This window comes from Triturus cristatus, chromosome 6 (genome assembly GCF_964204655.1).
Source record: "Triturus cristatus chromosome 6, aTriCri1.1, whole genome shotgun sequence".
Lineage (NCBI taxonomy): Eukaryota > Metazoa > Chordata > Amphibia > Caudata > Salamandridae > Triturus > Triturus cristatus.
Window position 1 is genome coordinate 510,861,445 of NC_140589.1, and position 11,579 is coordinate 510,873,023.

General features: G+C 44.1%; 1 protein-coding gene across 7 annotated transcripts in view; it reads right to left on the reverse strand.

Moving 5' to 3' along the window:
• Window positions 1-11,319, reverse strand: part of ASRGL1 (asparaginase and isoaspartyl peptidase 1) — a 339,793-nt gene extending 328,474 nt beyond the window's left edge. The window contains exon 1 of one of the 7 annotated variants that reach the window (XM_085610928.1): window positions 11,124-11,319. The gene's annotated coding sequence lies outside the window, so the exon portion shown is untranslated. Of the gene's footprint in view, window positions 1-2,064; window positions 2,157-10,788; window positions 11,039-11,123 lie in introns of those variants that run through there. The other 6 variants (XM_085610930.1, XM_085610926.1, XM_085610927.1 and 3 more) reach the window with 6 other exon arrangements.
• Between the last annotated feature and the right edge of the window lie 260 nt (window positions 11,320-11,579).

Below are 11,579 nucleotides of genomic sequence, written 5' to 3' on the forward strand. Positions count from 1 at the left end.
GGCAGTCCTCACGTTCACTGCTCCAATCAATCTGGGGAACACGCGCGCCGGCGCTTTCACTTTTCTTCTTGCCTGTCACGGCGGCGGTCCTCCTGCACTCGCTCAGGCTCTTCACACGCTGTCGCGGGTGACGGCGCTTTCGCTGGTTCCTTGCTACCAGCCTCTCATCAGCTTACTCGGCGTGCTGGTGTTTCGGGAGAGCATCCAGCTCCATCCCACCCTCGTCGCCAGCTGTCGTGTCTTTACTCTCAATGACGACAGACACGGAGGGTTCTATATTCTCGTTCTTTATTTCATTCCTTACACCAGCATGTCATTCCCTCAACTGCCGACCTGACCTCCTACTCCGCCCCTTCCTGTCGCCCCTCGTCCTCCCCTATCTCCGCCCATCCTGCTCCGCCCATACAACCACTAGACCCCACATCTCTACACAGAGCAGAGATGAGGGTCCTGAGAAGCGATGTCAGACATTCAATTGTTTTCGCTGTTTCACTCTTCTTGTTATATCTGTGGAGCCTTCGGCAAAGAAGGTTCACCTGTGAAGTGTTGTGCCTGTGGTCTACCTCTTTCCATTAGATTTGTAAGACAGTACTGATCTTTGGACCGGACTTGCAATAGTTATTGGTTGCGTGTCGCTATTGTTGTAGCTGGGTACTAGGTACCCTTATGGATTATTGCATGGGATCTGTACATCGCATTACATTTTTATAGTTTTAACTATTTTTATTGCACCTATATCTCATTGATTTTATGCATTTTACACAGTGATGTTTTATGTGCTTTTATGGCTGTACAGCCAAATAAAGATTTACGAATATGTAAGGAAAAGTAACATAAACCAGTGCATAGCGCTCCTTTGCGCTTCTTAGCGTCAAGGGAACGTTTATCTTCTAACATTAGTAAACAGGGTTTTGCACCCAAAAATAACGCTGCGAGAAAGCAGACGTTAAAATGAATAATGTTTTTATTTCTCCTTTCTTTTCCGACTTTGTATGTGTGCTGCACTGTACAGCACACATACTAAGTAGGAAAAGTTATAAAACTTGTCTAGTTATAGTATTTGTACTGGAAGGGTTCCCCTCCAGTACAAAACCTATGCTAGGCTCACATACACACCCTTGCACTATGGCACAAAGGTGTGTGCGTGGAGCTCAGCAGCAACATTTTGCACCAACTCTAGAAAATAAGAAGAGGGCCATGTCTCTGTAGAGTTGGCGCTCTCCTGCTGTTTCCCTGTCACGCAATGCAGTGTCGTATTGTTGAGTGATGCACTGCGTTGCATGACACCTTTGTAAATCTGGGTCTAAGTTTAAAAATGTGTCACTCGTTAATGATGCAGACTGGACAGGGGGGGAGCAGGCAGCAAAAAAAATAATATAAAAAAAAGTACCTTCCCGACACGTCTCTCCTCCATAGTCCTCCCTCGATGACCTGAACAGGAAGCACACCCAGGCACCCAGTGAGCCAATCACTACACTGCCTTAGCAGCGTTGCGATTTTTCTGCGCGCCGTTTCGGCACTCATATGCTGACTGGGAGCCTGGGCACGTTCTCCACGCAGGCTGTAATGCAGACTGCATGGAGAGCATGCGTAATGCGCAAAACTCTTTTAGGCGGCCTGAGAGGGCCGGCCATGCAGTCATTTTGCACTCAGGAGGGTGCTACCACTCCCACCCAACCCCCGCCTCTTCACGCAAAGCGGCAGAAGTAAGAGAAAATAAAATGATAACGCGAGTTATTATCATTTTATTCTCTCTTTATTTTACTGCTAAAAAGCAGTGGGGCGACGCTCCTCTGCCTTTGCGGAAGAGTCGCAACTGTTCTCAGGAGCAAACAGGTACTCTAAAGAGCGAGTACCTGCACTTCTATATTTCCCTTTAAAGCACTGCATGTCTGTCAAATGTACAAACAGAAAACTTGGCAGCCATGCACTAACACTTTTCTCCGCTGCACAAACAGAATGCATTGCTATCTAAACAAACTGAGCCAGTAGTCGAAGTGGGTAGGATGTTAGGGGTACGAAGTGCCAATACTTTTTTTAATTTAAGCAAAACAGTTCCCTTACTTGTTGAGAAAAAACAACCATCCCGGGATGGTTGATTCCAAGTGTTGAAATGCTTCAGCTGAAGTGTAAGGCAGGGATTCTCCTGTGCTGTGTGTGCCTGAAAGAAATGTAAATGCGATCAACTGGTCAATCTGCAAGTGTAAAGGGTGCTTGGAAGCCGGTATTGGCTTTAATTGATGGAATCAATTGAAGGGGCCTGATGACACAGATTTATAATTTTTGAGTGGTAGTGCAAGGGAGTTGGTATAAAAAAAGTGCATTACTTACAGTCAGGGTATTACTACAATCTAGATTTGGGAAGCACATTTACATCTAAAAATATTTTGCGCATTTTGTTGCAGCCTATTTTATACTGTGTGCAATGCAAGTTTCAAATAATGACTTACATATTCACAGTGCTTTCTATCACAGACTGGGACCTCGTAATGCTAAACATACACATGCCACTATTTTCTACTGCACCTACCAGATGCATTTCCCACTGATTAACTTAACCTGCGTGTATTTTTCATTTAAACTGTGTGTTATGCTATATGCAGATACCTGAAGAGGAAAGACCGAAAAAAATTACAGCGTATTTTGTGTTTTTTAGCCTCGCAATTGACTCACATTCACTCACCTTGCGCCACATCACATTTCTCATACTTTTTAGGTCGAGCCTGGGCAGCGCGTGCACAGCTTTGCGAGGCATGCTGTAATGTACATTGTGGCTTGAAAGCCCTCCTCTTTTTTTCATTGGTTCCTGTTTGTGCCACTTAGAAATGCATGCTTCTGTTTCATCGTCGTGTCTAATTACTCCCACATTTTGTTGATTTAGATAATCCCTGCTGACTGCCCCAGCTACATGTGTATTTCCACGTTCTTCAATAAATGTGGATTTGTGCGCACTCCTTTTTTTTTCCTTTGGGTGAGGGCTTGTTAAAAGGAGGCATCACTCTTCTGTGGCAGATGCCTTGTTTATATTTTGCATTTAGGCTTACATACCTCCCAGTTACAATATAAGAAGGCATTGCTTTCCTGTCTTGGACGCTGCTTTTACATTTTTAACCCTGTATTGCTTAATTATGGTAACTTCACCCCAGCACACCTCACAGGTTGAATGCATTTATTTTCTGTGGCAGACGTTGAGTTTACATTTGAACTATGCATTGCTTCCCCGTCCTGGACAGTTCCTGGAGGCCGCTCTGCTCCTCCGTTGTTGCCTCTCTGGCTCTGCCTACGTGGCCATTGGAGGGGGGGGGCAGGGTAGAGCCGGGCTGCTATATCTCCTTTGCCCTATGAAATACCATGCGGGTAAAAGCAGCTTCTTTCTGCTAATCCCTTCCCTAACTTTCCAAATAAATCAGAGGCAGACCGGCTCGCTGGGTCATTCTTGGTAACTCAGCAAGTCTGATACATTTTTGCAACATTTCTTCTGTCACCCTGATTATTCCTAAATGCATGGTGACAAGAGGCTCAGATAAGATTCTTGCTGTTTCTCATGCTAAGCCATAACGCGGCCACTGGGGGAAGGGAAGGGGGAGGGGTAGAGCCAGGGCTGCCCTTCAGGATGCTTACACCCAGCATAGCTCAAGAAGCTCGCAAAATACTGCCATGGCTAGACAAGAATCTTATCTGAGCCTCTTGTCACCATGCATTTAAGAATAATCAGGCTGACTGAAGAAATGTTGCAAAAATGTAACAGACTTGCTGAGTAACTAAGAATGACTCGGCGAGCTGGTCTGCCTCTGACACTTCTGGAAAGTTAGGGAAGGATTAGCAGAAGAAGATGCTTTTACCCAGAGCAGTGAATGAAAGTCTGCGCATAAAAAACAAGTTACATTGCTAGATTGTTTAGGCAAAGAAGGTTTAAAGCAATATTACACTTTGCCATAATTAGAATGTGAAGTATGGTGATCTAAGTTAATATACAAAACGTTTAGAGTTACAATTAAGTATGTTTACTGGCATACTTCACAAAAACAGAAATGAATTCATCATGGTGAAAAACAACACTGAAACAATGCCAAATTAATTCCTGTTAGACCTGGCACTTCTTGGCGTGACTACCCGTGACTTTTTGCCTCTACCTCCGCTATTTGTTTTGGCTAACTTAGATGCTTTGGACACTTGCCACTGCTAACCAGTGTCAAAGTGTAAGTGTTCCCTGTATAAAGTAATGGTAATTGGTTGTCCATGATTGGTATGTCTGCCTTGCTAGTAAGGTCCCTAGTAAAGTGCACTATGTGTGCCAGGGCTGGTAATGCAAATTCTACTAGTGGGCCTGCAGCACTATTTGTGACACCCACACAAGTAGCATAAAAAGGGAACTCATGCCTGCCATTGCAGGGTTTGCGCGCAGTTTGTGAAACTGCCATGTTGTTCTGCCAAGTGCACTCACTTAATACTCACAATAAAAAGAAGGGGGAGAAGGTAAAACCCCTACCTCATCCTCCTCAAAAATTCAATAACCCACAAACAAGGAGGTAGGGGGAAGGCCAAATATTATTCAGCAAGTGCTAGGCTGATCACCGGGAGCACACACACTCTGTGAAAACTGCCCTCACCCACAACAAGTTGTGGCATGCTTCATCATCGGGCTGCTACAAACGCCTCTGCGCAAACCAACGCTAGAGGCGGAGCAATAGGGAGGGGTAAACAATACAACAGTGATACAAACAAACAAAAAAGGCAGGATCCTTTAGTGCAGAAATAATAAATGTTAAAACTGGCCCAGGGATATCTCAATATCAATTTTATTCCTGGATTCCCTAGTCAGATTAAAAAAGGCGTATATAAAGAGACAAATATACACCCAATGGATAGTGGTGGAGTGAGTTAATTTAGGTGCTCACCACCCCTCCATTCTGCATAGCGGTCAACATGTTTCTGCCGTTACAATATCAATTTTCCGGCATTCTTCAGGACAAGTCAGATCCCTATGCCTTTTTACAACCCCTCATACTACCCACAATCGTGGGTTTATACTCCACCTGTAAGTTTGGAGTCTAAGATGTCACTTACTCTTCCCAATAGGAACTGAAAAAGTAAAAAACATACCAATGACTTTCATTAACACAGAAAACACAGAGACAATCTTAAAAAATGTGTGCCCCCATACCAACTCTAGAAAATGCCAACCTCCCAATCGGTGTGACCAAAATTTAATGACATATATGGTGCAAAATCCACCTAAATCGATCAAATGGGCAAACATTGGCCCTCATAATGGTATCATGTTAAGCTCATATTTTGTGCTTAATATCCATTAATAATTATACTACACACAAAAGAAAGGAAGAAACGTGCTGCAACAAGTGAGAAAAAACCATTCCAAAATGCCAATGTGCAGTTAAAAGGGATCTAGGTACTACTGGCCCTCTCATAATCAAGGATGTCCATATTGAATCACAGGAGGGCATATGATGTTCTACCTGTCCCGCTTCTTACCAGAGTTTATCAAGTAAATTGCTCGAACAGGCACTGGAGTAGAGAGCGACCCTCTGTAGTCACACACTGTAGGAGGAAGATCAAGCAAATGTACATAATCCTTCCATTCATATTAAACTATGCACAATACATGTGGTCATTTTTTTCGTAGTGTCCTGACAAGAAGTTGGTATCAAAAACTTTACCAATACATCGTATCAAGCTGGTATCAACGAAATGCTTAAACACACCCTAAGAATTTACAGGGCTCTGGGAACCATAGTTACTAGTGTTACCCAGCGTGTATATCTGCTCCGCTCCGCACCCTTATAGGCGAGCCGGGATTCCCCTTCTGCCAAATCCCTTGTAATGTAAGGTAACACTCCCGAGTGTTGCAATAATATACTCGAGTGATAGTAGTCTAAAATGATACTGCCATTAGCCCCCGGTTGCGTCCCCCTTACTTCGTCAAGAGTGGTGCGCCTCTCACGTATTCCGTCTCTCCTGGTGCCGTGTAGTTCACCATGCAGCACTATTTGTGACACCCACACAAGTAGCATAAAAAGGGAACTCATGCCTGCCATTGCAGGGTTTGCGCGCAGTTTGTGAAACTGCCATGTTGTTCTGCCAAGTGCACTCACTTCCCAGACCTTACCCTTCCCTTTCTGTGCACCTAAGACACCCCTATGGTAGGTCTAGGGTCCCCCCCCTGGACAGGGTGTAGTGCATGTGAAAGGTAGGACATGTACTAAGGTGTGTGTCATGTCCTGACAGTGAAATAATCACCATTTCGTTTTTGAAAGGCCATCTTGCCCATAGGACAGAATGGGAGGGCTGTGTAATATGTTTTCCAGTCTGTCCTCCCAAAGGCTTAAGATGGAAAGGTGAAGTTTAGTATGGCTGAATTCACAATGTTATAACACATCTTTTTATGTAAGTGGTTTTTGCATTGTGTTCAGAAGCCACTCTTTTGAAAGTGGCTGCGTTTTTGTGCTTTGACATTTCTGTGCATCTCAGCCTGGCTGTGGATTGACGGTCTGGATTTGAAAGCGATAGGATCTGGGGAATGTCTTGACCCAGGGGAGGAGGTGAGACAGCAACAGGCCTACCTGCATCTAGAGTGTAGGGGGGAGGAGAAGCCCCTAGAGGTGAAGAGGCCTGAGCTGCTGCTATAAAACAATTGTCCCATCTCCTGCTGAGTGATTAAGAATCCAGACCCCCACTAAGCAAAGGAAGAAGGTGTCACTGGAAGGGAGGCACCCAGAACTGGTTTGAGCCCCCTGAAGCACAAAGACTGCAAAGCCATTGAGCGGTATAACTAAGAGAACTGAAGCCCCTGAACTTTGGAGAATGGCTTGATCAAGTGTGAACAAGACTGGAGCTACGTCATGGTCAAGAGGACCTTTAACAAGGAAGAAACAACTGAAGAGACTGATGGATAGGACTGCTCTTGCTTTGTGATCTGTGCTGGCCTGCAGTTTGCTGTTTCAACCAAGGAAAGGCTAAAGGGATTTTGCTGTGTGTTGTGTCCCCCTGCTTGAAGGACTTTGCGGTGTGCTGTGTCCTGAAGTAACTATCCCCAAGGACCTGAGGTGAGCTGGCTCCCTGTTCGGAAACACAGGAACAAAAGAGTTTCTAAAAGACTCTCAGAGACGCTGTGTGCGTGTGCTCTGTCTAACCTGACACCCTTGAAGTAGTCGCCTTGTCATCGTGTGCACCGGAATCCAAGTGAGTCTCAATGTCGTTGTGTGCGGGTGCATTGTGCACCGTGAGACTTTCATGGGGATTTGCCGTGTTATTGTGTGCACCAGAGTAAAGTGAGTCTCAGCGACGCGGTGCGTGTGATCTTCGTGCAGCTGGAGACTCGTGTGTGGAGTGCCCAGTGATCGTGCACTCGGAGTGAAGGAAGATTCAGCGACACTGTGGGCGTGTACTTTGTAGCAGCCTGACATCTTCGTAAGTGAATAGGACCGGACCAGCATTCCCGGAGGAGCTGAGTTGCCGACCCGAACCGCCGTTGCCATTCCACAAAGCTGCTTGGAGGGGACGGAGAGAGCGGGCCCCCTTCCCTGAGTTGTTACCAGGTTGAGGTGAGGGTGGATATCAACTATTTGGATATACCCAGTAATACCGAAGACATATGAACTGATTACTGGTGTAGTATCAAAATTTATTGTTCGTTTGTCTAAGCACCAAATAGCAGCAGCTTATTGTTTACACACGGTCCTGAAGAAAGCGCGGATACTTCTCTACAGATCAATAGGGCTGAAACATGTTGACCTTTTACATCGAGCAGTTTAAAATTCTATACTGCTCTATTTGCAGTGCTTTTTAACCCTGATGGTGAAACCTACAAAATAAAAATATTTTGGTTCTCACCACTCAGTTTTAACTTCACCACACTCTTTTTCCTAAATTAGCTTATTGTTTGCGCTGCTGTTTTCTCACTCCACTCACCGCATAAGGGACTAAAAAGGATCTCCTTTGTATACAGCCTCATCTTTACATATAACATCCCTGGACTCCTCCCTCACGGTGAGGGGGTTGTAGCCCTCGGTGGAACTAGGTTTTTCCATCGGGAGAAAGAACTCAATGATGAAGCATGTCACCTAGGGTGAGTGAGGGTTCCAGTCCTATAAAGGGTTTTTTCCTAGTGGGAGTTTACCGTAACTAACCTCTGTCACTTGTGATCATTGTTCACTCTTAGACCCAAGATAATTCTTTGTGTTTTGTAGTAAACTTGATTGGGGTATTACTATCTTGCAGGTCTATAAACTTTTCTCCCTTGGACCCTCGCCCATTGTTGTGTTTTCTGGTTTTTACAATATCCAAGGCCTGCAGAGCAGGCTCGGCATTAGTGGCTGTTCGGTGACGGGCGGGAAGCAGAGAAGGAAAAGGAGTCCGTCTCTTGCTTCCTGCCCAGACAAGCTGCTCCCCCACTCTTTCTTACTCTTATTCCCTCTCCGTCTGTATAATTCCTCCTCACTTACCTAAAACCGTGACTCAAGAAATGGTTCTCACCCTATCTTTCTTCCTGTCATTCATTTGTTCCCCTGTAAAATCGATGCAAAAAAGAAAACCGCTTTTGATGGAAATGCCGTTTTGACATTTTTCTATTCCAAAGTGCAGCCACGTTAATAAAAAGGTTCAAAATATGAAAAATCAATAACTAAATAAAACAAGACGGAGTGTTCTTAAAGTGGCCATATCTGTTTTATTCAAACCCCAAAAACATTAGTGTCACTTTACCTAGTTTGCCAGTGAAGCGCGTTTTTACCCCGGTGGGGAAGTGCGCCAAACCTGGAGGTACAGTAATACCTGGTTGATGGATGGATTGGAAAACAAAATGTGTACGGCGGCTTTGTGTTCACGAATGTGGTCTTTTTAAACAATACTGTTTACGTTTTGTAAGCATATAAGCAGTGGACATTGAAATGGGTCCTTTCTTGGCCCTGTAGTTTTCTGGCATAAGCACTCAGTGATTTCTGAATAGTGAGTGTAAATGCGTTAAGTTCACCATGTTGTTCCTGCTTATATTTCATTATTTAATCTTTCATTCCCTATGAATGTTTGCTTTTTCCAGGGTGTTGTTACTATTCACTTTAGGGAGCATATTGCTCTTGCCTAGTGCATAATTTGAATTGAGTCGCATCCAGGTGTTTATAGCAGGTCAAATTGGATTGTAGTTGAAGGCAGTGTGAATTTCTCTCAGTGGGGCAGTATGGTGTTCATTGAGGGAGCGGATGTGGCACTCTGCCTATGACAGAAACTGCAAGGCTCTGAAACAAATGGCTTGTGATAGCACTTTTAAGCATATTTGGGACATTCTGCATATGGCAAAGTTTTCAGATGAATGTATAGTGTTGACCAATAAAAAACCGAGCGCATGTGTGCATTGTCAATTTAGATAAATGTGGAAAAATACTAGCTGTAGCCTCGTCTTTTGCTTGTGGCAAAAATAAATGTGGATAAATACAGAAAAACTGCCCAAAAAATAAATATGGATAAATACAGACGGAAACTGCAAAAAAATAAATACCATAAAACCGGGAGCCCTAATCACAAGTCAACAGTTACCCAAGCTCTGCAAAGTTTACTGGATCAAGAAGCTCCCTCTCAAGCTTGATGAACTGTTCAGAAGTGGAGCATGTGAGACAGACTGTGCTGGACCCTGAACAAGCCTTCAAGTAAGCATGAGTGCAACGAGGCTGGTGTATTAATTCACCACTTCACTAATCAGTCTTCTGCCCTTCTGTCCTCACTTAAGCTGCAATTTGTGACAAATTTGTACTTTTAAGGCTGGTAATAACTGCACGTTTGTGTTTTTTAAGTCCATACAGATACCGAAAACAGCAAAACCGCAAGTACTAAAATGCACACAGTACAGGGGACACAATTCCCAAACAGGGGCAGGGTTTGCAAATTGGCATAGGCAATGTGCAGTATTGTCACAGAGAGGAACACTGCAAGTTTATTAAGCCTCTCTTTAATGGTAATGAACCGAGATTCACCTAACATAAGCATGCACATGAGCAGTGCATGCCCTCATGTACATAAATAAGGAAGGCTTAAATGTACTACAATGTGGGAGAGTTTTAATGAAACCTGGGGGAATAGGTTTACATTAACTGTTATTGGGCTTAGCAAGTTTGCAGTGGGAGAAAACTAAAATATTGTAATGCATGATATAGAATTAGTATCGTCCTCTCTGAATCCGACTTACATGTCTATGTACATGTTTTGACTGCAGTGCACAAATATTCTATGCAGTAGTCTATTATTATTTTCCTTCAGCATGATAACGTGCATTACAATTAGCTTATAGATGCAGACAGGTGAGCCACTTTTTCAGCTAATTAATCCACTGATAAGGAGCATTTTTATTTTGGTTCCCAGACATGGCAACCCTATGCCAATGCTTGTTTTAATGTACTTCGAACGCGGAGCTAAACATACCTTTAAGATTACGTATGCCGCTTCCACTAAGTAAAATATGTAACAATATAATCTAAACATTATTCTCAAAAACAAACAGAGATAACTTTTTGCTGGTGGCAAATGGAAGCGTAATCTGCCAGACCGCCTATTTACTCTACAGTCGTCACACTTGCTCCTGCCGCTAGTTGTGCGTAAAAAGAATAAAACAAACAGGTCAACAGAAACGTACCAAAATAACACAATCTTTTTTTCCTACACGCACAGCGGTATATGTGACCAGGCAATCGAAAAAGACACACTGCGGACAAAATAAAGCATACTCCCTGAAATCAAATTACCAAAACTAGGATTTCTACCAACATAAATCGTTCTACTTACAAGATCTGCTCGTTACCGCTACAGAGTCAGCTGACAACAGATTAAAGTACAAACACGTGATCTACCACTTCCTTCCTTGCCTCATCCGCGATCCACTTGCTAGTAATAGGTGCTCTTCCCAGAAGCATTTTTTTTGGCGAAAATTCAAACCGAAACGCCGGGTACAGGTATAACCAGTGAGGCCGTTCTTTCTCACACAGCATGATATAGAAGAAAAAAACAGCAGCACTCGAGTAGGTCACGTGGCGGTAGTCTGCCAGCACAGATGCTGTAAACAAGGAACACGGAAGCATCAACGGCGCTGCCTTAAACTTGTTGGGGAAAATGCCATTTACCTTAAATTATGTAAAAGTCTTAGCTGATGGGTTATGGGGGAGGACCCGCGTATTTTGTCGTGAAGCAGTCCTGATACGTAGTTTGGTTTAACTTGTTCACGCTTCGGGTTTATCTAAAGGAGGTGGGCGAGCTAGCAAAATCCCTACGGAGAGGCGGGGAGCCAAGGGTCAGGCTTTGCTTTCAGAGCCCAGCAGTGACGTCTCGAGAGGAGGAGGCGGGGGTAGGAGATCGTGACTGCCCCAGCTTTATTTGTCCTGCCCCTCCCCCCCCCCCTTTTGCCTTACCGAACTCTTGAATGTGCCGAGGCAACAGAAAACATGCCTTGGCAAAGGCAATAGGTCTCGTATGTTCGAGATCTATTTGCTTTGTCAGTATTTTTCTAAGTATGGTATAATATGGTCTCTCGGTATATAGTATGTGTTGTGTCCTGCGAGACACGTTCTAGTGTCTCGACA